At 55.4% G+C, this 27,143-nt stretch overlaps 1 pseudogene across 1 annotated transcript in view; it reads left to right on the top strand.

The window, feature by feature from the left end:
* LOC309583714 (olfactory receptor 14J1-like) overlaps nucleotides 1-25,329 on the top strand; it is a 42,946-nt pseudogene extending 17,617 nt beyond the window's left edge. Inside the window, exons 2-5 of the transcript in view lie at nucleotides 21,685-21,872; nucleotides 22,031-22,082; nucleotides 22,276-22,392; nucleotides 25,195-25,329. The product of the transcript in view is annotated as an olfactory receptor 14J1-like (transcript). The remainder of the gene's footprint in view (nucleotides 1-21,684; nucleotides 21,873-22,030; nucleotides 22,083-22,275; nucleotides 22,393-25,194) is intronic.
* Nucleotides 25,330-27,143: the final 1,814 nt, after the last annotated feature.

Genomic DNA, 27,143 nt, shown 5'->3' with positions numbered 1-27,143 from the left:
AGAAACAATTAAAGAACCAAGAGAAATATTGAAAAATGAAGAAATAAAGAAAAAAGCAAGAAGGTAATAAAAATGAAAGAAGGAAAGGAAGAAAAAAAGAAAGACTGAAAACATGAAACCAACAAGAAAATAAATGTTAAGAAAAGTCAAAAAAAGAAGAAAGAAACAAGGAAGAAAGAAAATGACAGAAAGAAAGACATGAGAAAAAATAAAAGAACAAGAGAACCAAAGAAAGCAGAAAAAGAAAGAAAGATGAAAAACAGAAAGCAACAAAGACAAGAAAAAGAAAAAAGGTAAAAAAATGAAGGAAAGAAAAAAGAAGGAAAGAAAACGAAAAGAAATCCACAAGAAAATTTAAAAAGTGAAGAAAAAGAGAAGAAGAAAGAAAGACTAAGTAATGTGAAACAAAAAAACTTTAAAAAAAAAAGAGGAAAGAACCAAAAAAGAAGGAGAAAAGAAAAAAAAGAAAGAAAGACACAAGAAAAAATAAAAGAAAGAAGAAAGAAAGAAAGAAGAAAGCAATGAAAAAATAGGAAAAAGAAAGAAAAAAGAGGAAAAATGAAGAAAGAAAGCAAGCTAAAAGAAATCCAGGAGAAAATGAAACCCTTGTGCCACTGCGGGACCTTGTGCAGCCAAGGAGAGCATTGTGAGAGTGCGGGGCCATGGAACCAAGGGACCATTGGGACCTTGTGGGGCCTCCTGGACTCAAGGGACCATTGCCACACTGTGGGGCCTCATGGAATGAAGGGTCCATTGTGCCACTGCAGAGCCAAGGACACCATGGTTACACTGCGGGGCCATGGAACCAAGGCACCATTGGGACACCCCGTGGCCTCATCCTCTGGAATTCCAACACATCTGAGGGATGGCAGCACCTGCAGGCAGCACGGAAGGATTCTGGGGAGAGCCTTTGATCCCTGCTCCAAAGGACATCAGAGAAAGAGCCCTGCTCAGATCAAGGCACCTTTTCCTTTTCCTTTTCCTTTTCCTTTTCCTTTTCCTTTTCCTTTTCCTTTTCCTTTCCCTTTCCCTTTCCCTTTCCCTTTCCCTTTCCCTTTTCCTTTCCCTTTCGCTTTCCCTTTCCCTTTTCCTTTTCCTTTCCCTTTTCCTTTTCCTTTTCCTTTCCTGGTGTAAACTGTTGACCTGCCTGTAAGGTGCAGCAAAAGCTTTGCACGGTTTGGTTCAAGGTCCCCAAGGTTGGAAGAGGGAAGTGTTCGAGTCCCTTCTAAGAGAAGGCTTGGAGTCTTTGTGCCATGACTGCCTGGGATGCATGGAACAAGTGTGTTCTGGCAGACTCTGGGACCTCGAGAGCAATCCCATGCAGGAGCCAGCACTGGCCCTGCACCCTGGTGGGAGCAGCGTGGTGCGGATGGGAAACGGGCAGCTGGGTGTGCAGTGGGAACCTCGAGCCAGGTCCTAGAAGGCCAGGCTTTAGCTTTGAACAGAGCAGCACAAAAAGCAGAATGAATGACCTTGCCTAGAAATCCCTGAAGGACAAAGGGTGACCATATGGACTGATTTGAACTCTGGGTTTGCAATAATACACGCCCAGGGAGCCACATGGAAGGAAAGGGCACAGAGGTCTCCAGTGAGTACAAAAAGAAATCAGTCACCTACTGCAGAGTGTGCCAAAGCCAAAAGAAGTGGCCCTGGTGCCCTTGTAAAGCCCATGGGTTTGGAGACTCCCCAGGTAATCCAGGGAATCCATTGGCTGACCAAGCAGCTCAAGAGGGGGCTGCAAAAGCTCTCCTTGCACTAATACCTAGCAAAAACTGGAATGTTCTGCAACAACAACCAGATTCCAGTGATCAGGACAGGCAGTCAGCCCCAGCAGCAGCAGCAGCTACGGAAAATCCCAGCAGGTGATTGGTAACCCCGTGTGGGCAGGTAATTGTAGCTCCACAATTAATGTAGAACGGAACTAAAACATCAGGAACCACATGAGGAAATGGAGAATCTGGTGGCCAGTTTACAAAGGCATCTAGTAAGCACCAAAATGGCAAAAAATGATAGATCAGTTGTTGAGAAAGATGGGATTGGTTTTGAAGGAAGAAGGCTGCCTGCAGGGCTGGTTAAATGGGAATCACCAGGTGATTTTGGCCAACTGATTTTGCAGAAGTGCCCAGGCAGAAGGGGACTGACACATTTTGGCATTTGGTGGATCCTTTTTCTGGATGGCCAGAAGCTTTCCCATGTGGCACCAACAAGACAAGGAAAGGCTCAGAAGTTTTGCAGAAATGAATATTTAATAGCCCTGGGACTAACTCTTGTAAGCCTTAAAAGGTGCATGGTTCTCAACAGATCATTGGGGCTGGACTCGCCTGTACATCCTTTCCAACCAGGAGATGCAGTGTGCACCAGAACCTGGAATTTTGGAACAATCCAGCCAAAGTGGAAGGGACCATCTCAAGTCCTCCTGGTAACCTACCCTGCACTCAAGGTAGAAGGAATCCAACTCGGGGTTCATCACATGTGGGTAAAACCAGCGAGCACACATTAAACACAGCAGAAACAAGACTGACTGACACCATGGGGTTTGGGGTTTTACATAAATCCTATTGTTTTAGGTATTGAATATGATTTTCTAAGGGGATACTATTTATTGGATCTGGATAAAGATGATCAATAATTGTGTATCTATAATAATAATAGAAACAATGTTCCTGACTTCTGGGAAGGGAAATGCGGTTTTCAAAGTCAGTTCAAGGTGTTGGCAGATGACAGAATGTAACCCCTGTAACAGCTTGTTTGCCAACACCAACCTCTGCAGAAAATCCAGTGCCATGGGGAGCTTCAGTCAACAATTTGACAAAAATCTGGGAACACGTGTGGGAAGGAAATAGCACCCAGGGCACCTGGACAGGGATGGAAGGAGAATATTCCTTCCCATGGACACATCAGAACAATAGTGCTGAGAATTGTAACATTCCAAAGCGGATCTGGAAATTACATCAGGAAATATTGATCAGCTGACAGATTGCACTGATACCCCCTGGGGCTGTCAAATTCCAGCAGTATGGAATGGCCCTCAGACAGGACACTGGGAATGTTTCCAGCCAGTTCAGGGGTGTCTGGGCTGGGCAGGGAGCCCAGGCCTCCCACAGGACCCCTTAGAGGTGGGTATAAAATATCCAGATTTAACAAGGTCAAGGCCAAAGGATCCGAGGACCAAGGAAAAGTGGGATTGCCCTGGGACAGACACTTGAGCTGTTTGGAATGCTGAGGTCCAGCGGCTCCTGGCTGTGGCCCAGGCTCTGAGGCTGGGCTGTGTTTGTAGAAATGATTCTGCCTTTCTCAGGGACACGTGGGCTGAGCCAACAAACAAGGAGCCTTGGAGAGGCACAGAGTGTCAGCAGGACACGGTCAGATCCTTAGGAGCCCCAGGATGGGTGGGAAGGGATGGAATTTGGAGCACACGTTTGCCCCTGGGAGAATCAGGAGCACCACGGACACTGGGGGTATGAACGTTCCGTCCCTCGTGCAAGGAGTCACCACTGGGAACCCGACTGTGGGGAAAGGTTAAAGGGGATGGAACTGGGAAACATCCCAGTGCGGGAACTCCAGCGGGATGGATTTTAGAATCCATCCCTGCTCCGCAAAGATCTGCCTTTAGGAACAGACCAGCCCCACACCATTGGGCTCTGCAAATGGCAACTTCAGTGAATGCAGCTCCTTTGGGGTTTGCTGAAATAAAGGAACAATTGGCAGCCCCAGCTAAAATGACCTTCCAGAGCAGATTGGCTTTAGCCCTATTGCTGCTACATGGACAGGGAGTGTGTGGATTCTTGAACTGAAACAGCAACACTTGTTGTGTGCACATTCCAAATGTGATGCTGGATTGGATGATCAGGTAGAGAGGATAAAATCAGTTGCTGCATCCAGCAGGGAATTAAGGGGAGGGTTAGAGAGTAACTGTTTGGATAAAATATTTCAAGGACTTGGATTTTCCCTGACTGATGGGTGGCCTCACTTTTGCAAAGTCTAACTGGGATCACAGCACTACTTGTGCTTATGACACTTGCTTTGAGCTGTGTAAAGAACATGGCTGTGAAAGCAGCTGAGGAACTCGTGGGATGTGAGTAAAGGAGCAGAGCGAGGCTTCTGAAGGCTTGAAGGGAAGAGAAGCTTCACAGCCCTCCAAGGAGGGGAAATTTGCCAGCTGAAAAACCGTTTGCACCTGGTGGGTTCATACAATGCTTCTTCTCCAAAAGCCACTGGCCATGGACCCGCCCAAGGCTGATTCTGTGGGCAGCAACCAGCCCAGGTGTGCCAACTTTCACCAGTTCACCGGGCAGTCAGGGCTGGCTTTGGGGTCAGCGACCACCAGGGACCCCCAAAGAGACCCCCAGGGCAGAAGAAGGGATATGCAAAGGGGTGGGGGAAATCTGCAATGATTTTGGGGCAATGATGATCATGTGTGTGTTTCTGGTGGGACAATCTGGGAATGTGTCTGTGAAGCACAGTCTGCAAACAGGAACATTCCTGAACTCGGCACCCACGGCTTTGGGAGGGGCTCTCCCCTCGTGCATCCAGCCCAATAAAGAATGCTGCTGCTTCGTGCTGCGCTGGTGCTGAGGAGGTTTTGTTTCACTGAAGTTTTGGTAACACCTCTGTGCCTGTGTCACAGACCCCCAGAGCAGCTGTGATGTCAGAAAGGGGCTGTGTGACATCACAGAGTTGGCTGCGACATCACAGAGTGGGTTGTGACATCACAGGGTGGCTGTATGACATCATAGAGTCTACTGTGACATCATGGAGCACCTTTGTGACATCACAGAGTGGTGCTGGTGTGACATCACAGAGTGGTCGTGTGACATCCCAGAACAGGCTGTGACATCACAGGGTGGCTGTATGACATCATAGAGTCAGCTGTGACATCACAGAGCAGCTGTGTGATATCACAGAGAGGACTGTGACATCACAGGTGGTGTGACATCACAGAGTGGCTATGACATCACAGGGTTGCTATGTGACATCATAGAGTGAGCTGTGACATCGCAGATAAGGCTGTGATATCACTGGGCAGAGGTCTGACATCATAGAGGAGACTATGAAATCACTGAGTGGTTGAGAATGTCCAACACCAAAGCTTTGAGCCAACACCAGCTCCTGGAGGGGATTCTGCCCCCTCTGCCTGTCCTGGGAGCCCAAGGGCAACGCCCCGGGCACAACAGCCCAGAGTGCTGGAGCACAGTGTCCCTGCGCCAGGCCGTGTTCCCTGGCTGTCCCCTGTCCCTCGGCTGTCCCCTGTCCCTCGGCTCTCTGGGGCCGGGGGTGGCAGCAGCCCTGGGGGAGAACAACCCTGAGCCCCGGCTGGGCCAGTTCCCCCAGTTCCACCCAGGGTGGGGCCCAGGTCACTCCCAGCATGGGCCCTGGGGCTCCCAGTCACCCCCAGTATGATCCCAGTCACTTTCAGTTACACTCAGTATGATCCCAGTCACTCCCAGGATGATCCCACTATGATCCCACCATGGTCCCAGGTGTTCCCATTCACCCGTCTGTGCCCCCCAGATTTCTTCTGCAGCCCCCCCGTCAGAGTGGGGGGTGGGGGCCGAGTGCTGGTGCCCCCCTGCCTGCAGCAGATCCAGCGGTGAGGGGAGTTCAGGGGTCCCTCAGCATTTGGGGTCCCCTGGGATTTGGGGTGAACCCCCCGGGCCCCCCAGGATCTCCCTGAACACGCTGACGCTGCCCGTGCGCAGCGAGAAGGTTCATACCCGGCACGGGGTCCCCAGCTCTGTCACCGGCATCGCCCAGGTACCCCAAAACCTCCCGGGAATCCCCAACACCCTCCCGGGGAACCCCAACCTCTCCTGGGACCCCGAAAATATCCCCGGGACCCTCCAAAAACTCCCCAGGACCGCAAAGCCCCATGCAGACCCCCCAAAACCCTCTCAGGACACCAAAATTCCCACGGGACCTCCCAACACCCCCCGGACCCTCTTGAGAAAGTTTATACCTGGCACGGGGTCCCCATCTCCATCACCGGCAGGGACCCCAAAACAGCCTTGGGACACCCAAATATTCCCCTTGTGATCGCCCAAACCCCCACTTTGAGACCCCTGAAAACTCCCCTCGGGAACCCCAAAAAACACCGGGACGCCAAAAACCCCCGGGACCCACAAAACCCCCCCAGGAGCCCCTCGCGAATGTTCACACCCAGCACGGGGTCCCCATCGCCATCATCGGCACCACCCAGGTACTCCCAAACCCTGCCGGGACCCCCAAACCCTCCCGGGACCCCCAAACCCTCCCAGGAGCCTCAAACCCTCCCGGGGCCCCAAACCCTGCCGGGACCCCCAACTCCCCCCGGGGCTCCGCTGCCGGAATCAACGGGAGTGGTGTTGCCCTTTTAACGGGAGTTACAGTGGGCACCGACTTTACCGGGGCATCTTAAAGCGCCGATGGTAGAGCGAACCCCAACATTTCACCCGGGGGGCACTCTCCCGTTTGCTGCACTCGGGGGAGCCCCGAACGGCGACGGCTCCTGGGCTGAGCCCCGCACTCAGCCGGGGCTGGGGAGGGAACGGGGAGGGCTGGGACGGGCTTTGGGGTGCTGGGCTTAACTGGGGGACCCCACTGGAAGCCCTTTGCCGCTGTCCCACCTGCCCGGATCCCCCCTCTCGCACCCCTTTGCCGCTGTTGCCCCAAAGCTCCGCTGCCCCAGCTCGCTCTGGGGTGACCCAGCCCTTTCCCATCGTGGCCCGGCCCGGCCCCGCTGCCCCGAGAGCTCCCGGGCCGCGGCCGCAGGCACGGAGGAAGGGCAGGAGGAGGAGGAGGCGGGCCAGAGGAGGAGGAAGAGGAGGCACGGGGGAAAGAAGGAGGAGCCGGAGCAGGCGGAGGAGGCTCCAGGTGCGGGCAGCGCTCTCTGGATCCGCAGCCGCTCGGGCCGGGAGCATCGCCCGCCCCGCATCCCGCAGGTGCCCGGGGAGGGGGAGCTCGGCCCAAACATGCCGGGCGGTGTTTTTGGAGGGGGGAGGGATATTTGGAGCTCGCAGGGAATCGATTTGGGGCTCGCTGTTTCATGCTGTCTGTCGGGGCGGGCGGCGCGATGTTTGGAGCTTGCGGGACTCCAAAGGCGAGCCGCAGATGCCCCGGCGGGGGCGGATATCGGGGGGTCCCGGGAGGTGTTTTTGGGGGTGGCGGTGGCGGCAGAGCCCCGGCGGGGGCGGGGGGATGCGGGTCCCCCCGCGGTGGGGGTTGGGCTTCCCGGGCCGGGCCCTCCGAGCTCTGCCGGGGCCCCGTGGGGACGGCGCGGGGCCGGCGGGGGCGGGGGGACACCGGTTTTGGGGAGCCCCGGGAGAGCCGCGGCTTCCCTAAGCGGGACCCCGGAGAGAGGAGAGCCCCAGAAGGCCAAAGCGGGGAGCCCGAGAGGGGGGACCCCTGGGATTGGCGGGACCCCGGCGGGGGGGTCTGGGGGCTGCAGGGGCGGCACGGCCGGGAAAGGGGCTCGGGGGTCCCGGGGCCGGGAAAGGGGCTCGGGGGTGCCGGGGCCGGGAAAGGGGCTCGGGGGTCCCGGGGCTGGGAAAGGGGCTCGGGGGTCCCGGGGCTGGGAAATGGCTGCTCCCAGTATGAGCCCAGTTCCCTCCCCGAGTGGTTCTAGTTTCCTCATCAGTCCCAGTATGAGCCCAGTCAGGCCCAGTATGATCCTGGTCACTTCTCCTCACTCCCTGCAGAATCCCTGTTACTCCCAGTATGAACCCAGTCACTCCCAGTCACTCCCCATTAGGATGCAATTTGCCCCCAGCACAGTCTCAGTTGCTCCCAGTTCTTCCCACTTTTGTCCAGTGTGTTCTCAGTTCTCCCAGTTGCCCCAGGATAGTCCCAGTCACTCCCAGTATGATGCCAGTCTCTCCCAGCAGGGCCCCAGTCACTCACAATTGCCCCCAGTTTCCCCCAGCATGGTCCCAGTTTTCCCCAGCACATTCCCAGTCACACCCAGTGTGGTCCCAGTGACCACCCACATGGTCTCAGGCACTCCCAGTATATCCCAGTTGCCCTGAATATTCTTGTGGTCATTCCCAGGCACTCCCAGTTACCTCAGCATGGATCAGTTGCCCCCAGATTTATCCCAGTCACTGCCAGTACATCCCAGTTGTCACCAGCATGCATCCTATCATTCCCAGTTCCTCCCAGTGCATCCCCAGTAGGCTCTCAGCATGGGCCTGGTCGCTCCCAGTAACCCCCATTGACACCCACTATAATCCCAGGATGATCCCAGTCACCCCCAGTATGATGCCAGTGGCCCCCAGTGTGATCCCAGTTGCTCCCCGTCAATGCCAGCATGAGCCCAGTAGCCTCCAGTATGATCCTCGTGACTCCCTGTCTCTCCCAGTATATCCCAGTCACCCCCAGCATGCTCCCACTCCTTCCCACTTCTTCCCAGCTGCTTTCAGCACGATTCCAGTTGCTCACAGCCACTCCCAGTCAATCCCAGTATGATTCCAGTCACCCTCAGTATGATGCCAGTCTCAACCAGCATGGACCCACTGTGATTCCGGTATGATCCCAGTTGCCCCCAGCATAGTTCCAGTTGTTCCCAGTTCCTCCCAGTATGATCCCAGTTGCCCCTTGAATAGTCCCAGTCACGCCCAGTTGCCCCCAGCATAGATCCAGTTGCTCCCAGGTGCCCCCAGCGTGGTCTCATTTCCCCCCAGCATGATCCCAGCTGTTCCCAGTGTGGTTCCAGTCACCCCCAGTATGGTTACAGACACTCCCAGTATATCCCAGTTGCCCTCAGCATGCTTGTAGTCATACCCAGGCACTCCCAGTTGCTCCAGTAAGGTTCCAGTTACCGCAGAATGATCCCAGTCTTTCCCAGTTACTTCCAGGGTCTTCCAGCATGATCCCAATTTCTGTCAGTTTCCCAAAGTGTGGTCCCAGTTGCTCCCAGTATGATGCCAGTTGTAGTCTCAGTCCCCTCAGCATGGTTCCAGTACCTTCCAGTTGATCCCAGTTGCTCCCAATGTGTCCACATTTTCCTCCCAGCATGGGCCCAGCAGCTCCCAGTAACCCCCAGTCAGGTTCCATTCACACCCACTGTAATCCCAGTGGCTCCCAGGATGATCCCAGTAGGACCCATAGTCACTGCCAGTATGGTTTCAGTCACTTCCTGTATGGTCCCAGTGTCCCCAAATGTGATCCCAACTGCTCCCTCTCAATGCCAGTATGATTCCGAGTTGCTTCCAGTCATTCCCAGTATGATCCCAGCTGCACCCAGTCACTCCCAGATAACTCCCAGTATTATTCCAGTCATGCCCAGAGTGCCTCCCTGTCACTCCCAGTGTGGACCCAGTTGCTCCCAGTATGAATCCAGTCACTCCAAGTTCCTCCAAATACGATCCCATTTGCTCCCAGCATGGTCTCTGTTGCTCCCAGTCACCTCCAGTATGGTTCCAGTCATGTCCAGCACCTTTCCAGTCCCTCGCAGTCTGATTCCAGTATGATCACAGTCCCTCTCAGATACTCCCAGTATGAGCCCAGTCAGTTCCACTAGGATCCCAGTATGACCCCAGCATGGGCACAGCTGCTCCCATTATCTTCCAGTGTGGTTCCAGTTGAACCCAGTTGCCCCAGTTCAGACCCAGTCACTCCCCACATGAGGTTGAGCGCTCCCTGAATTCACAGCCCCCCACCCGTGGGATCATCGCCCCCCATCCCGCAGGTGCCCGGGGAGGGGGAGCTCGGCCCAGATATCCCGGGGGGTTCCCTGGGTTGGGTTTTTTGGGGGGATGTTTGGAGAATGAAGAACTCCAAAGGTGAGCAGAAAATGCCCCTTGTGAGGACATTGGGGGTCCCCAGGAGGTGTTTCTGGGGGTCCCGGTGGCGGTGCCAGCAGAGCCCTGGCAGCGGGCAGGGGGATGTGGGGTACGCCCCGTGGTGGGGGTTGGGTCTGCCCGGGTCAGGCACGGCCACCTCCAGCCCGGAGCCAGGGGGCTGCGGGACCCCTTGGGAGAGCCGGAGGGGGAACCTCGGGAGCCCCAGAGTGGGACGAGCAGAGAGGGGCAGTACCGGGAGCAGGGGAGCCCCGGCAGTCTGGAGGAGCGAACCCCTGTGACCCCCAGGGCCCCAAAGTGGGGAGCCCAGAGAGGGGGGAGCGCCGCCATTCGCGGGACCCTCAACAGCCTGGAGAGGGGCAGGGGGGACTCCTTGGACCCCCTGCACCCCGAAGCAGAGAATAAGGGGAGAAGGGACCTGGGGACCCCATAACCCCCAGCATCCCTAAGTGGGAAGACCAAAGGGGGGAGCTTTTGGATTCCTGGGACTCCCAGCAGCCTGGGGAGGGTGGAGACCAAGGAGAGAGGAGGACTCCCAATGAAAGAGGGACCCCAGCAGCTGGGACAGAGGGGACCCCCAAAGACAAAGGGGAGAGACCAGAGACAGGGAACTCCTGAGAGGCTTTTTCAGAGCAGATTTTTATGGACACACTGTGCCCAGTGACTTCTAGAGATGGACTTGGCAGAAGGACCTATAAAGTCAAAGTGCTCATCCCTAGTTTCTCCCCAGACCAGGATTTCCCATTCCCAACCCTTGGCCAGATGGAGGAGGAGGCTGTGAGGAAGAGGAAGATGCCCCGGGAGCCCCAGGCAGGTGAGGAGGAAGTCAGTGCCCCTTTCCCCTCTCTCCTGCTCCATCTCCCAGCCCAGCATCGCCCCCGGCTGCAGGACAACCCCGCTGCCGACGCCGTCCTGCCGGGGACGGACTGGGGGGATCTCCTTGCCCTTCCCTGTGGCCCGGAGGCAAATCCCATCCTCTCCTTGTCCTTCCTCCCCAGACAAGGAGCTGAGCACGGAGCCCAGGGAGGACAAATCCCCGCGGGAGAACCTGGTGGAAGAGGCCGTTTTGAGCGGCTCCACGGCGCAGGAATCCAACGGGGAGGAAAAGCCCCGGAGATCCCGCAGGAGGAGGGGCTGCAAACGCAGCCCAGGGTGCTCTGAGGAGCAAAGACCCACCCTGTGCGGGGAAGGCGGCCGGAGATGCAGCCAGAGGTCAGAGCTGGTGGTTCATGAGCAGCTTCACGATGGGGAGAAGCGCCACAAGTGTGGGGAATGTGGGAAGAGCTTCAGGTGGAGCTCCCACCTGATCATCCACCAGCGCATCCACACCGGGGAGAGGCCCTATGAGTGTCCCCAGTGTGGGAAGAGGTTTCAGACCAGCTCCAGTCTCCTCCTGCACCAGTGGATTCACACGGATGAGAGGCCCTTCCGCTGCCTCGACTGCAGGAAGGGCTTCAACCGAAACTTCACCCTCGTCACCCACCAGCGCATCCACACCGGGGAGAGGCCCTACGAGTGTCCCCAGTGTGGGAAGAGCTTCTCACAGAGCTCTCACTTGACCCAACACTAACGGAGGCACCGCTAAGGGAAGCCCTGCGAGTGCCCCGACTGTGGCAAGAGCTTTGTCCTCTGCTCCAACTCCATCTCCCATCAGAGGAGCCACGTTTGGCAGAGCCCTGGTGTCGCTGGTTGGGTTTGTAACCGGGCGGAAACACCAATTTAGTGTAGTGGTTTGGTCCAAAATACTGATTACTGTTTATCTGCTGTGAGATAAGAATTAGGGGAAACGCAAAGCAGGCCCCAAACTTGAAAGAATATAAAGAAGTTTATTAACAGACCTAAAAGAGGGAAAAAAAATTACACCATACCTTCAGAACTCTCCTCCTCCCCCCACCTTCCTCCCTTCTCCCACTGACAATGTAAAAAGACAACCCTTGAGATGTTCAGTCTGTTACCACTTCCATAATAACCTTGTTCAGTCCATTTACAAAGAGAAGTCTCTTCTTGCTCGTGCTATGAAAACATTATCACAACGAGCCAGCCGCCCACTTCCAAATATTGTTCAGTCCATTTAGGAAGAGGAGTCTCTCTGCTCGCATGTGAGTCCCTTCCCCTGACTTGCAGCTTTTCCTGCAACTGCTTTCAAGGGTCCACTCTTGAAGTTTTTGGGGTACAATTTTAAGGTTGAGCCATTCAGAAACAAAAAACAGAGGCCCTTCTCCTTCCCTGGGAGCAAAGGGTCTTCCTCATCTTCATCGTTAGGACTGTCTCTGGGAGCATTTCTAGGAACTGAGGTTTCTCCTTTCCCGTTTGGAGCAAAAGTCCTCATCTGGTTCATCTCTCCCTGTGCAAACTTCTCATGAAATTACAGCCACGTCAGCATCTGCCTATCTCAGCGCAGGTGCTTTTGCTTACGAGTTGAACACTCCACCCCCCATATCTTCATGAAATTACAACAGGATACTCTTATATATCATAGCTTCACAACAGAATTTCAGCTTTAAGCATCTCCTCTCTCTCTTCCCTCAGGTTTTCAGCTCTTCACAGCAATAAAAGGGTTAATCTCACCTCGGCCTTGCAGCTTTGCAGCTGGAATGTTGAATTTTTCTTATCGCAGTGGAGAGGGGGGAGAGCCGAGCTGCTCAGGCTGCCCACGGCAAGGCAGTGGGGGGGGTTCCACGGCTGGAACAGGTCCATGGCTTCAGGATGGCCGTGGCCCGGCCCAGCCTGGCCCAAGCAGGGCCTGGCTGGGCCCGCTGGCCCCCACACGGGGCCCGCAGCCACCTGTCCCAGCGCCGGAAACAAGAGAGAGCTTGGAGGGGGAGTTTGCCTATTCTTAAATGTGGATCACAGAGGTGTTCACAACTTTAAGTGGTTTAGAGAATTGTCCATATTCAAACTGGCCGCTGATAGGTTCTGTCAGTTCCCAGAGGAAACTGTAAGCACCCCTTAGCAAGGACGTCCCTTCCGGGACTATGCTTGCTAACCTATGACACCCAGTCACTCAGGCTGCAGATAAACCAGACAGCAAGCCCAAACTAGATGGAGAGTCAAAGCCAATGACAGTGGCTCCTGTCACAAGGAAAAAGCACACAACCAAAACTGATTGCCCAGTGAAAGATGATGATGATGCAGGGGAAGGGACCTCAAAAGATGCAGGGGAAGGAACCTCAAAACCACCAATGGACTCAGGCACAGAAACCATTACTGAGTCCATGTCCATAAAGGACCTTCACAGCCTAAGAAAGGATTACACCCAACGGTCCGATGAATCCATAATCAGTTGGATGGTCCGTATTTGGGATGCTGCAGGTGATGATGTGATGCTGGACGGTGCTGAAGTGAGGCATTTGGGATCCCTGTCACATGATCCAGTGATCGACCAAGTGATGAAAAGGGGGGCTGACTCTACCAGTCTTTGGACAGGCGTAACTGAAAGATATATGTGCGGAGATGATCTCTACATGCAGCAAACCCAGTGGAAGACCATAGAACAAGGGATCCAGCGCCTGAGAGAACTAGGGGTGGTAGAGGTTGTCTTCACAAATGACCCAGGATTGAGAAGTCCAGACCGGGCCAGAGTTATTCCATACATGTGGCGAAAACTCATACAGCTTGGGCCACCAGAATACGCTTCTGCTTTAGCAATAATGAAACCGGACTGCGGTGCAAATGAGACCGTGCAGGATATGGCAGTGAAGCTCCGAGCATATGCAGACTCTGTGCATGGCCCAACACATGCAAGAATCGCAGCTGTGGAAACACATATGCAGAAAATGGAAGATAAGATGGAAAGGAATCACCAGGAGATTAAAGAGTGCCTTCTCTGCGGACGTTCCCCAGAGAGAAGGTACATCCCACGAAGTGAGCTGTGGAATTTCCTGTGTGACAGTGGGGAAAACATGAGGAAGTGGGGTGGACAACCCACTTCTGCTCTGGCAGCATGAGTGAGTGAATTGAAGGAGCGCAAGTCTCAGAAAGGAGGATCTACCAAAAAGGAAGTAGCTCCAGTTGCCTGTAGCCAAACTGCCGGAAATGATGGAAAAGACGATGGCATGTCCAATTCCCATGAAGGAACCTCTAAGATACAGGCCCAGGGAAAGAAGGATAACCAGGCATAGAGGGGCCCTGCCTCTAACCAGATAGAGGTCAGGGAAAACCGTGTTTTTTGGACTGTGTGGATTCGTTGGCCTGGTACATCAGAACCACAAAGATATGATGCCTTGGTTGACACTGGTGCACAGTGTACAATAATCCCATCGCAGCATGTGGGGGTAGAATCTGTTTCTATTTCTGGTGTAACAGGTGGATCACAAAATTTGACCTTGGTGGAAGCTGAGGTGAGCCTGACTGGAAATGAGTGGAAGAGACATCTCATTGTGACTGGCCCAGAGGCCCCGTGCATTTTGGTCATAGACTTCCTCCGGAAAGGGTATTTTAGAGACCCAAAGGGATTCAGGTGGGCTTTTGGAATAGCTGCCGTGGGGACAGAGGGCATTAAGCAATTGAACACTTTGCCTGGGCTATCAGAGAACCCGTCTGCAGTCGGCCTTCTGAAGGTGGAAGAACAAAGAGGACCAATTGCCACCTCGACAGTGCATCGCCGACAGTACCGGACAACTCGAGATGCTGTGATTCCCATCCACAAGATGATCCGTGAGCTGGAGAGCCAAGGGGTGGTCAGCAAGACCCACTCACCCTTCAACAGCCCCATCTGGCCAGTGCGCAAATCTGAAGGAGAATGGAGATTGACTGTGGACTATCGTGCCCTGAATGAAGTGACTCCACCGCTGAGCGCTGCCGTGCCGGACATGTTGGAGCTCCAGTACGAGCTGGAGTCCAAAGCAGCGAAGTGCTACGCCACTATTGACATTGCCAATGCATTTTTCTCCATCCCTCTGGCAGCAGAGTGCAGGCCCCAGTTTGCTTTCACCTGGAGGGGCGTGCAGTACACCTGGAACCGACTGCCCCAGGGGTGGAAGCACAGTCCCACCATCTGTCATGGACTGATCCAGACTGCACTAGAAAAGGGTGAGGCTCCAGAACATTTGCAGTACATTGATGACATCATTGTGTGGGGGAACATGGCAACAGAAGTGTTTGAGAAAGGAGAGAAAGTTATCCGGATTCTCCTGGAAGCTGGTTTCGCCATCAAGAAGAGCAAAGTCAAGGGACCTGCCCGAGAGATCCAGTTCCTGGGAGTGAAATGGCAAGATGGACAGTGTCAGATTCCCACTGAGGTCATCAATAAGATCACAGCAATGTCTCCACCAACCAACAAGAAGGAAACACAAGCTTTCCTAGGCACCATAGGCTTTTGGAGGATGCATATTCCTGAGTACAGCCAGATCGTGAGTCCTCTCTACCTGGTTACCCACAAGAAGAATGATTTCCATTGGGGCCCTGAACAGCAACAAGCCTTAGCCCAAATCAAGCAGGAAATCGCTCACGCCGTAGCCCTTGGCCCAGTTAGGACAGGACCCGAAGTGAAGAACGTGCTCTACTCTGCAGCCGGGAGCCATGGCCTGTCCTGGAGCCTTTGGCAGAAGATGTCTGGTGAGACTCGAGGTCGACCACTGGGATTTTGGAGCTGAAGCTACAGAGGGTCTGAAGCCAACTACACCCCAACAGAGAAGGAAATCTTGGCAGCCTATGAAGGAATCCAAGCCGTCTCAGAGGTAATTGGCACTGAGGCACAACTCCTCCTGGCACCCCGACTACCAGTGCTGGGGTGGATGTTCAAAGCAGAGGTTCCCTCTACCCACCACGCCACCAATGCCACATGGAGCAAATGGATCGCTCTCATCACACAGCGTGCCCGTATCGGAAAACTGAATCGCCCTGGGATTTTGGAAATAATTACAAACTGGCCTGAAGGTGAAAACTTTGGTCTCACTGATGAAGAAGAACAAGTGATACATGCTGAAGAAGCTCCACCGTACAACCAACTGCCATCAGAAGACACACGCTACGCTCTTTTCACCGACGGCTCTTGTCGCATCGTAGGGATGAAACGAAAGTGGAAAGCAGCCATATGGAGTCCCACACGATGGGTTGCAGAAGCTACTGAAGGAGAAGGTGGATCAAGCCAACTCGCTGAACTCAAAGCTGTTCAACTAGCCCTGGACATTGCTGAAAGAGAGAAGTGGCCAAAGCTCTACCTCTACACTGATTCATGGATGGTAGCCAATGCTCTGTGGGGATGGTTAGAAAAGTGGGAAAAAGCTAATTGGCAGCATAGGGGAAAACCAATCTGGGCTGCTGAAGAGTGGAAAAACATCGCTGCCCGAGTCAGAAAGCTGGTTGTGAAAGTCTGCCATGTAGATGCCCATGTCCCCAAGAGGAGGGCTAATGAAGAACACCAAAACAACAAGCAGGTAGATCAGGCTGCAAAGATAGAAGTGTCACAGGTAGACTTGGACTGGAAACACAAGGGAGAGTTGTTCCTAGCTCGATGGGCCCATGATGCCTCAGGCCATCAGGGCAGAGATGCCACCTATAAGTGGGCACGAGACCGAGGGGTGGATCTGACCATGGACAGTACCTCCCAGGTGATCCATGACTGTGAGACATGCACTGCGATCAAGCAGGCCAAGCAGGTGAAGCCTCTGTGGTACGGTGGGCGATGGTCCAAATACAAGTATGGGGAGGCCTGGCAGATTGATTACATCACACTGCCTCAAACCCGCCAAGGCAAGCGCTGTGTGCTCACAATGGTAGAAGGCACCACAGGATGGCTGGAGACCTACCCTGTGCCTCACGCTACTGCCCGGAACACCATCCTGGGCCTGGAAAAGCAAGTCCTTTGGAGGCATGGCACCCCTGAGAGAATCGAGTCTGACAATGGGACTCATTTTAAGACAGCCTTATAAACACCTGGGCTAGAGAACATGGCACTGAGTGGGTGTACCACATCCCTTACCATGCACCAGCTGCAGGCAAAGTGGAACGGTGCCATGGATTGTTGAAAACCACCTTGAAGGCACTGGGTGGAGGAACTTTCAAAAATTGGGAACAGCATCTGGCAAAGGCCACCTGGTTAGTTAAAACCTGAGGTTCCACCAATAGAGCTGGTCCAGCCCAGTCTGAATCCCTGCATACAGCAGATGGAGATAAGGCCCCAGTAGTGCATGTCAGAGGTCTGTTAGGAAAGACTGTGGGGATGAATTCTGCCTCGAGTACAGACCAACCCATCCGTGGGGTTGTCTTTGCTCAGGGACCTGGTTGCACATGGTGGGTAATGCAGAAAGATGGAAGAACACGTTGTGTACCACAGGGAGATCTGATTGTTGGGTGAAAACCATCTGTAATGTGGAATGCCTGGGTACCCCTGCTTGCTGAGGGTCACTGTCACTGTTCGTACATAGCTGTATATATATATGTATATGTATATGTATATGTATTGATGTGTGTGTGTAGAGTTAGAATATCTTAGTTTGGGCATTGAGCCAATGATATGGGATAAGGGGTGGAATGTCTTGGGGTGACCTTATGATGTGTATCCCATATCGCTGCCTATGCCCAGAAATTAATTTTTGTGCTTTTCTGTGCCTCTAAACTGAGCCTGAGAGGGGGAAGGAAAAACTGAGCAAAACTTTCTCAAAGCAGTTTTTGCTTGTTCAAGGTCACACACAGACAGCAATTGGTTTTCCCCACTGCGGCAGGGGAGGGAGGAAGCACCCGGCTTGCTGCTCCCAGGACAGTTTTTTTTGGCCAGTGGTTCAGCTGCTTTGTTCTCCGGAGAGAGACTGAGAGTTGAATTTTTCCTTCCCTGGAATTTTGGATTTTCTCCCTTTTCTACTGGACTGCTTGATTGCTTTAACATCAGAGCACATCAGGAGGACTTTCCACCAGGCACAGAGGGCCTGGCCCCGGCCCAAGCCCCAGCTCCGAGGAGACCAAAGGGAGGACTCAAACACTTTCCCAGGTTTTTCCTCTACAGCGAAAGATTTTACCAGTTAACATTGTTTTCCTTTCCCGTGTGTTTGTTAAATAAATAGTTTTATCTTCTTCACTTTTCTTCAAGGAAAATTTATTTTTTTCCCGAACCTGGTGGGGGAGGAGTGGTTGTGCCTTCTCTCAGAGGATATATTTCTAAATTTGGCCAAACCGGAACAGTTTATATACACTTCAACATCCAGAAATTTCTCATATCCCCCCAACAGCCTGTCCTACATGTCACATCTCTGAAGTCAATATCTTGCTTCACAGCGCTACTCTTTCATGGAGCAGGGCTGTCCTTTTCAGGTAATTCTGTGTAGGGAGTCTCTTCACTTCTTCATTATCTTCATCTTTGTCATTCTGTCCTCCAGCTGACCTGTTCAGGCTGGCTGCTCGTTGTGACACATGAAGAGATCAGGGACACCACCAACAAAAATGCGGGTTAATCTAGGATTTTATTCGGAAGCACTCAGTGTATATACCTCTAAACCTAAAGGCTAATTTTAGCTACAGCTTGCAGGCTTAATCACAGTGCTACAATAAATCTGTCCTATAGGAGAAGGGTTCACAAAGGATGTCTGGACTTCAGGCAGCTCTCTTGAAAGCTGTTTATTGCCTAGGTGAAGTTACAGCAGCTCAGGGAGTGGGTATCCAGAGCCAGCCCTACAGCTGCCAGCTCCAGCTGTAGGCATACCTGAAGCCGCTTGCTGCTCAAGTTACAAAGCACCAGATACTTTTCTTTGCTGAGTATCTTAATACATAACAACCCATAAGCACCACACACAATACCTTTACATTTGCCTATAGCCTATCATAGCTACTACCATCACCATATTATAGTCATTATTATCCAATCACAAGAATAAGTAAGTTACAATTTAAGCTTACAGTGGAAAATTCTCAGACCTCTCTTCTTGCTACATCAACATTTCTTGTTTGCCTGCCATATCTTTCTTTTTGGTAAAAACCTGTTTTCTATTTACTTATGCTCTTCTTGAGACTCATTTACTTGGTGAAAAACATGTCTTTGTTTGTAGTCACATACCTTTGTCCTATTTTTAAAAATCTCCTTCCAACTCATCTCCAACCTTTGCCTTCTCAGCTATTCAGTGATCACTGTTTCAGCAAAACATCTTTTACTCTATATCAAAACTTGCTTTCATTTCTATCTCATCCTCAGTTTCTACATTCAGAGATCCTTCTGCCAAGCCTACATACCTGTGAAACTTTCTTACCAAACTTTGATCCTCTCCAACAAGAGAAAAAGAGAGAGAAAGAGAAAAGAAAAAAAAAAAGGCAACAAGAGAAAAGGAGGGAGGAAGGGAGGGACATGGCAGGACATCCTCCTGCCAGGGCTGACGCTCCTCACGGCCCCTCTCAGCCCCTCACGGCCCCTCTCAGCCCCTCACAGCCCCAGGCACGGGGCTCCTCCCAAGGAGAAGGGGTCAGGCCCTGCTTGTTCTCCTTTTATTTCGGGCACTTCACAGCAACGAGCACAGAAAGGCTGAACCGGAGCCTTTCCCCAGCGTTTCCCTCGGGGTTAATGCCGAGGCCGAAGCTCTGTGCCGGCGCTGGCCCGAGCGCGAACATCCCTGCAGCCCCCGAGCCTTTGCTGTCCCCCGGGCCCGTTCCCTGTCCCCGAGTCCCGCCCGGCTCTGGCAGCAGCAGGAGCCGCAGCGCAGCGGGCGCCGGCCCGGCCCGGCCGGGGCTGCCGGGCACGAGCAGCAGCAGCGCCGGCCCTTCCCGCCCGCTCCCGCCTCGGCTTCCCAAGGGCTTTTTCCAGGGGAGTTCTGGAGCAGAGCAACCATCACCCCCAAACAGCCCCGATTCCTCAGGGCCCGGCTGTGCTGCCCTGAGCCAGCCTTCAGAGAAAAAAGGAAGGATCGGCTTCCAGCGCTGCTCTCAGCACGGTTTTACTCCCCCTGAGCTGACAGCACGGGGCTGTTGTTGCCTTTGCCTTGGGAACTGGAGATCGCGGCTGCTCTTGCCCCTCTTCTGGTTGCCACCTGAATTTTATCAGAAAACCGCAATTGCCTCTTTCGATCAGCGCTACCCACGGTGCTTTCGTGACAGTGAACTCAGTATTTTTGTCACAGGCATCATGATTAGCAGAGATTGAAATGCTCAGAAGCCTGGAGCCCTGGGCACGGCCGCCAATTGCGGGGCAGCGGCGCAGAGGGAACGTCCTGCGGCCCAAACCTCCTGCTCCTCCCACACAGCGCCCATCCCATCGCTCTCCCCCTCCTGCTCTCCCAGCACGGCACAAATTCCAGCTGGGAGGAGGCTTCCCAAGAAAGGGCTCGGCTCCTGTTACAGCCTGAGTGTCCCTGCAGAAGAACAGGGCATCTTTCAGGCACTTCCACAAGCTCAGGGTTCTCATTTGATCTGGGATGCAAATGGCCTTGTTAGGAAGGATAAAAGCAGAGGAAATGGATTAGAAATTATTAGAAAAAAATCACCCTTCTTCCAGACAAAGTTCACAAAATCATTCCCTGCATTTCTCCTTTTCAGATTATTTCAGTGTCTGAGAGGTCCAGCTTGCATGAACTGATTGTGCTCTTGATTTATAGCAGTGCAAGAGATGTAGACTGATCTAAACTGAACACAGAAACAAAGTACCTCTGTCAGCCCATTTTCATGTTCTAGATCACTTTCCAGATGTCCACGGAGATGTGGGAATGATTATCACACAGCTCTCCATTTCTGGCTGCAGGCTCTGGGGATTCTTTCTCTGAGTTCAGCCAGGGTTGCAGTGCCTAACAATTCCTGGTTCCACCTCCTGATTTCTTAGGTTAGAACAGCCACGATGAAAACCTCACCAATGGCACAACTGCCCAGCCCACAGGGAAAAGAAAGGACAATTTGTAAACTTCTCCCAACATTTGTCCTGCTTTGCTGCAGCACTCGTGCTGCACTCACAGTGTGGGAAGCCAAGAGAAGCTGCAGTTGGTGGCACATCTTGTGACAGGAGCTGCACCTCATTCTCCCAGAAAGATTCTTGAAAAGAGCAGACAGGACTGCAGAGAAGATTCCCAGAAAACTGAAACAGCTTTCCAGAAGTGAAATGAAAATGGAAAGAAACAATCCGAGGTGTTTTCCTCTCTATTTCTGTGCTCCCCTTTTTCATGTTGCACTGCTTCTCCATCCCATGCATTCCAAATGGATCTCACCTCTAAGATCTGTGCCTTAGCAAGTTTTAGACACTCTGAAGTACCGTGAGCTGCACACAGTTTGCCTTCCCCTGTTTTTATTGGAAAGCAATGCTGGAGACAAAAGTGCAGAGCTTGGGTGGGGCACGAATTCTACAGGCAGGGAATGTGGCCCGGCAGTGTCTGACCCTCAGCAGGGACAAGGCACAGCAGCAGCCGAGGGGATTCCTCTGCCACCGTGCAGGAGCCAGGACTCTGGATCCGGGCTGGACACGGCAAAGTTCCCGTGTTTGCACAGACTCAGGGGCTGCCCCCGGGGCGAGCGGGGCTCGGCCGTGGGGAGCGTGGGGCGAGCGGGGAACGGACACGCGGACACTCGGACACGCGGACACTCGGACACGCGGACACTCGGACAAACGGCCCCGGCGCTTCAGTTGCAGCGGCAGCAGCGGCAGCAGCGGCAGCAGCGGCAGCAGCGATCACAAGCGACTCTACACTCTCTCCGTTTCTTGCTCTTGCTCCTCCTCTCCCTCTGTTCCGCACCTTCCCCGCGCCTCCCGTTCCCGGTGTCCCCCTCCTCTCTCGGTGTCCCATTCCCGGTGTCCCCCTCCTCTCCCGGTCTCTCCCCCTCCCCCTGCCGGGCCGGGCCATGGCCCAGGCCCGCCCCAGGCCCCGGGCGGGGCCGCCCCCTCCCCGGCCCCGGGCGTCCCGCCGCGGTCTCGCCTCCGCCCGGCTCTCGCTGTGGCTGTGGCGCTGCCGGGCGGGCATCGGTGCCCGGGGCTGGGGCGGCATCGCCACCCTTTGGCTCCGCCTGTCCCGAGCCCGGCCCCGGCCCCGGCCCCGACGCGGAGTCCGGCTCCGCCCTCGGCTCCGCCCTCGGCGCCGGCCCCGGCTCCTCCCGGGGCCCGCGGAGGACACACGGGGCGCGGCCGCTCCCGCCGCCTCCGCTGCGGCTTCCCCGGCCCGAGCTCCGCCGCTCGGCAGCGCGGCCGCCGGCCCCGAGCCGCCGGTGTTCCGTTCGGATGGGGATGCCCGGGCCGGGGCGGTCGGGGGGCGGTCGGGAGCCGTGTCTGGCCCCGGGCCGAGCGCTGACGGCCGCGTGTCGCCCGCAGGGAAGGCGCAGGAGGCCCTGCAGGAGCGGTACCGGGTGGGTTCGCTGCTGGGCAGCGGCGGCTTCGGCAGCGTCTTCTCGGGCACGCGGCTCGCGGACGGCGCCCCGGTGAGTGGCGGGGCCGGCGGAGGAGGAGGAGGGTGCAGGAGGAGAAGGAGGGTGCAGGAGGAGAAGGAGGGTGCAGGAGGAGGAGGGCGGAGGAGGAGGAGAAGGAGGGTGCAGGAGGAGGGAGGAGGAGGAGAAGGCCGGGGTGCGGCGGGGCGGGCGGTGAGCTCAGCCCGCTGCTGCCCCTTGCTCGCAGGTGGCCATCAAATGCGTGCCGCGGGACCGCGTCCGGCACTGGGGCGAGCTGGTGAGTGAGCGGGGCCAGCGGCAGAGCCGGGGCGTGCCGGGCGGCGAGGAGCCGGGGCCCGGCGGGGTGGGAGCCGCCGGGAGCCCCGGAGGGAGAGCGGGCGGGGGCTGAGCGGGGGGCGCAGAGCGTCCCGGGCTGGGTGAGGGGTCCCAGAGCCCTGGCACGGCCTCAGCCCCGCTGACGGCACCGTGCTCCTCCCGCAGCCCGACGGCGCCCGTGCGCCCCTGGAGATCGTGCTGCTGGACAAGGTGTCCACTGGGTTCCGTGGTGTCATCCGGCTCCTGGAGTGGGTTGAGCTGCCCAGCAGCTTCTTGCTGGTGCTGGAGCGTCCGGAGCGGTGTCAGGACCTGTCGGGTTTGCTGGCGGAGCGGAGGTTCCTGCCCGAGGAGGAGGCGCGGGGGCTGTTCGGCCAGGTGCTGGAGGCCGTGCGGCACTGCACCAGCTGCGGGGTCCTGCACCGGGACATCAAGCCCGAGAACATCGTGCTCGACCTGGCCACCGGGCTGGTGAAACTGATCGACTTTGGCTGCGGCGCCTTCCTCCAGGACACAGCCTACACTCAGTTTGCAGGTGAGCCCTCCCAGGGGATGCTCCTGGGCATCTCATGGCCCAGCCTGGGTGTGGCACCGGGGCTTCCCCTCATTGTTGCCGGGATGGGATTAATTCTTAAGCCAAGTTGCTTTTGGGTGGGGCTGGGAGGGGGCAGTTCCCAGCCCTGCTGCCAGCCTTCAGCACCCACTCTGCCCTGGGCTGGGGCTGGAGCGGGGGCAGCCAGCCCAACAAAATCTCCCGTGGGGGTAGCAGAGAGGGGGCTCAGACCCCGTGCACCGGCCGGTTTGGTGTGCAGGCGAGGAAGGGCCTGGACTATTCTGCTGCCCTGGTTTGCCTTGGCTTCTTGATGTTTCTTGGGGCGCTGGAGGCAGGGAGGAGAGTGGGGTTTCGCCACCACTGGGTGGGTTTTTCATTTGCATGTCATGGTTGGGCCTCCCCAGGGCTTCCACTGCCCTTTTCCAACACCAGCGGCCTCTTTTCCAACCCCAAGTTTGTACACAAGTCACAGGTGCTGGCAGGAGGGCAGCGGGTCACCCCATGTGCCACTGGTGCAGCCCCTGCGTGCCCAGGGATGCTGGGGCGAGGCTCTGGGAGCAGCAGCATCCCCTGATGGACTCGGTCTGTGTTCCACAGGAACCCTGTTGTACAGCCCACCCGAGTGGATCCACCACCAACGCTACCACGGCGAGGCAGCGACGATCTGGTCCCTGGGCCTCCTGCTGTACCACCTGGTGGTGGGGAAGCACCCGTTCAGGAGGGGCCAGGAGATCATCTGGGGGCGGATCCTGTTCCCACGACGGCTCTCTCCAGGTGGCTACCTCATCTCTGCGGCACGGGGGGAATAGCAGTGCTGGGAGGCAGCAGCGGGCTCAGGAGCATCCCGCTCTGGCAGCTCTGAGCAGGTGGCACATGTCCTGCTCTCCTGCTGCCTCCAAAGCACAGAATGCATGGGCAAGTTTAGGCACAGCTCTGGTCACAGCCAGCATGGCCTGGGCACGGGAACGGGGGGCAAAGCGGGCGGGATCCTTCTGCAGCTGACTGGTGGTTTCTGCTTTCTGTGCCCAGAGTGCCAGGATGTTCTGAAGAGGTGCTTATCCATGCAGCCCTTGGCCAGGCCGTCCTTGGAAGAGCTCTTCCGTGACCCTTGGCTGCAGGGTGTTCATGTGCCCTAGAGGATGGCAGAGAGCCACGGGCACAGTGTGATCCAGGGGCCTGGCAGGGAACAGCCCCACCCATCTCTTGGCAATCAGTGGCAAAGCAAAGCAGACTCTTTTGTCCTGCCTGTAGCTGTGAGCAGGGAGCATCAGAAGGGAACATGCAGCTCTTGGGCTGCAGCTGAGCTGGAGGCCTGCTCTGGCAAGCCCTGGTGGCCACCATCCCCTCTGGTTTTGCTTGTCTGGTTCATTGATTGTCTGCTGGGGCCCTGGGCAGAACGCTGAGAGCCTGGTGTGGCCCCGGGGAAGGAGAAGGAGCCCCTGGAGAAGCTGTAGCAGGTGGGGCTGCTGCTGCTGGAGCCACCAAGGCCGAGCTCAAGGCCGACAACCTCTTCCTGGAGCTGGCCAGCGGCAGCTGAAGATGATGGCCTTTGATTGTGGCACCTTCTCCAAAGACACGCTCCACGGCCAGTGTGCAGGTGAGTCCAGAGCCAGGGGGATGCTGCCAGAGCTGGGCATGGCACGGCCTGGCCGGGCACCAAAGGTTCCCCCTTTGCTGGGGCGGCTGCAGGGAATTCTTCAGTGGCTGCCAAGCTGCTTTTGGGCTCTGGGCAGCTGCTGAGGAGGTGGCTGTGCCATGGCTGGCTGCAGGCTGGGCACATGTCCTGCCCTGCTGCTCTGCTCCCAAAGGCAGCAATGCTGGGCAGCTTTGGGCCCAGCTCTGAGCACGGCCAGCACGGCCTGGGCACTGTGGGCGGCTGGGACAAGGGGACAGGAGGCTTCAGCTGACGGGCGGGTTCTGCTTTCTCTCCTCACAGCCGGGCTCTGCCGATGCTGAGGCTGCTCCGGGCTCTGCCAGGGCTCTGCTGGGGCTCAGCCCCGGGCACGGCTGGGCCCGCTCTCCCCTCACAGGGCTCTGACAGCTTTGCATCAGACGAGCCCCTTGCGAGCACAGCGACGGAGCTTTCTGCTTTTGCAGGTGAGTGAGACTCTGGTGCAGGCCAAGAGATTGCAGTCAGGGACACACATCCCACTGGCAAGAACCCAAACTCTGCACAGTCCCAGCTGAACGCCTGGATCTGCACAGGGTGTTCTGTCTGTCCCACTCTTCCTTCCTTTTGGGCTGGAATTGTGCCATTGCACTTTCTTCCTCCTCTGGAAGTGCCACGAGTGGGCCCAACCTGGCGAGTGGGCCGTGTTCCTGAGGCAGTGCAGTCTGGAGCTGATGGATGAAGAATCGCCCTTCTCCACAACCAAAGCAGAGCAAAAAGCCCTGAGTGGGACTTGGTGTCTTTAAGAACCCCCTGACAATTTCCAAGGGAATGTGCAGCTCATTGCAGGGTGAGAAGGAAGGGCATCTTCTCCATGAGTTGGGGTGGGACAGAGTTTAGATTGCCAGTCCTGCTCAGAGCTGGCAGGGCACAAGCAATTTCCTATTGCTTCAACCACAATTTAAAATAACAATGTTGGAAACAAAGCCCAAAATCTTTAACAAAGGACTGCTGAGGTCAGTAAGATGGATCAATGCCCTCAGCATATTTACAAATACCTGAGTTGTCTTTTTGAAAAGATCAGTTACCTCTTAATTTAGAGTTACAAAAGACTTTTCACTCCACATTTGGGTTTTGGTTTTATGTTTCATAATATTTTCTGGGTTTTTTCTTTTTTGTTTTTCTAATTATTTAAACAGAAAACATATCCTGAATGATGGAGCAGCACTGCTGAACATGGGGACATGCAGAGGGAGCAGAAGCAGCTGCCTTTGTCCCCCTGCAGCTCCAAGGCCCAATCTCTGAGCAGACAGGGCTGGCAGAGACTCGCAGGCTCCCTGTTTGCTGTGCTGCCCCACTTGTGAGCGGCCCAGCTCTGCGTGAGGCACAGGGAGAACAAGGGGCAGCTCCCTGCCAGCCCCGCAGCCCAGGCACCCCTCGGGCCCCGGGGCTCGGGGCACTGTCAGCACCCGCTGCTCCAGCGCCCGCTCCTGCTGGCACTGACAGCAACACCCAAACTGTGCCTGATCCCGAGGGAGCAGCAGCAGGGCCTGGATCTGATCCCTGACTCTGGGGCAGGGCTGGACAAATGACCCCCACAGCAGCAGCAGCAGCAGCAAATGGAGCTGACTTTCAGCACAGCCCCTGCCGCTGTTCCCTCCCGTTGGCAGCGGTGTCACAGCAGCCTGGGGCACCTGGGAGCCCTCAGTGCCAGCAGGGACTGCAGATGGCAGCCCTGGGCTCCTGGAGGGTGTGCAAGGAGCAGAGGTGGGCACTCCCTGTCCATGTGGAGCTTCCAGGTGGAAAAGGCTGCTGTGAGCAGGCAGCTCCGAGGGCAGAGAAAGGAGGGTCTCGAGCACTGGATCTGTGCCAGTGCCACAGCCCTGGGCAGCAGCCACCGAGCCCCGGGGGCACAGAGGGCACAGCAAGAAGGACAAAAGCAGCCAAGGGCAGAGACTGGGAAGGGCGAGAGCTGGGAGCAGGAACAGCTGCTCCATTGCACTCTTGGAGAAAGCTCTTGGCTGTTTCAAAGCGCTGAAAGGCGTGAAGGGCACAGAGGAGGCCACAGCAAACAATGCTCCTGTTTTCACAGCCTCCCCTCTCCGTGTGCCAGAAGGAATTGGATGAACTGTATTCTTCTCTCCGAGTCATCTCGTTCAGCATGAGCAGCTCAGCACCAGGAGCTGAAGGAGCTGAAGCCTTAGGCCACAAGAGCTGAGCAAGAGGAGACTTTTGACCAAAGTAATGCTGGTGCCATGGACCTGGCTGAATGCAGCAGACAGAATCCTGGAATGACAGAATCCTTCCTGTTGGAAAAGACCTCTGAGCTCATCGAGTCCAACCATTAACCCAGCACTGTCAAGCCCAGCACTAAACCACATCCCTGAAGTGCCAAGGCCTGGACAAGAGGCCCTGAGCCAAAAGTGACCTCTGGATGAACCTTCCAACCAAAGGTTATCTTTGTATCTGCTCATTACCGAAATATGCATGATCATTAGCGTTGTGATTGATGTATCCTCTCATTAGTGAAACATGTATTGACCTTTCTGTGTTTAGACACCAGACAAGGCCATGAAATCCCACATCTGGCCTTGTCTGGGGCTGTATGGTCAAAGGCAGC

This window comes from Coloeus monedula (assembly GCF_965178545.1).
Source record: "Coloeus monedula genome assembly, chromosome: 32".
NCBI lineage: Eukaryota > Metazoa > Chordata > Aves > Passeriformes > Corvidae > Coloeus > Coloeus monedula.
Note: the sequence above shows the minus strand (reverse complement) of the source record. Positions and strands in the feature narration are given on the sequence as shown.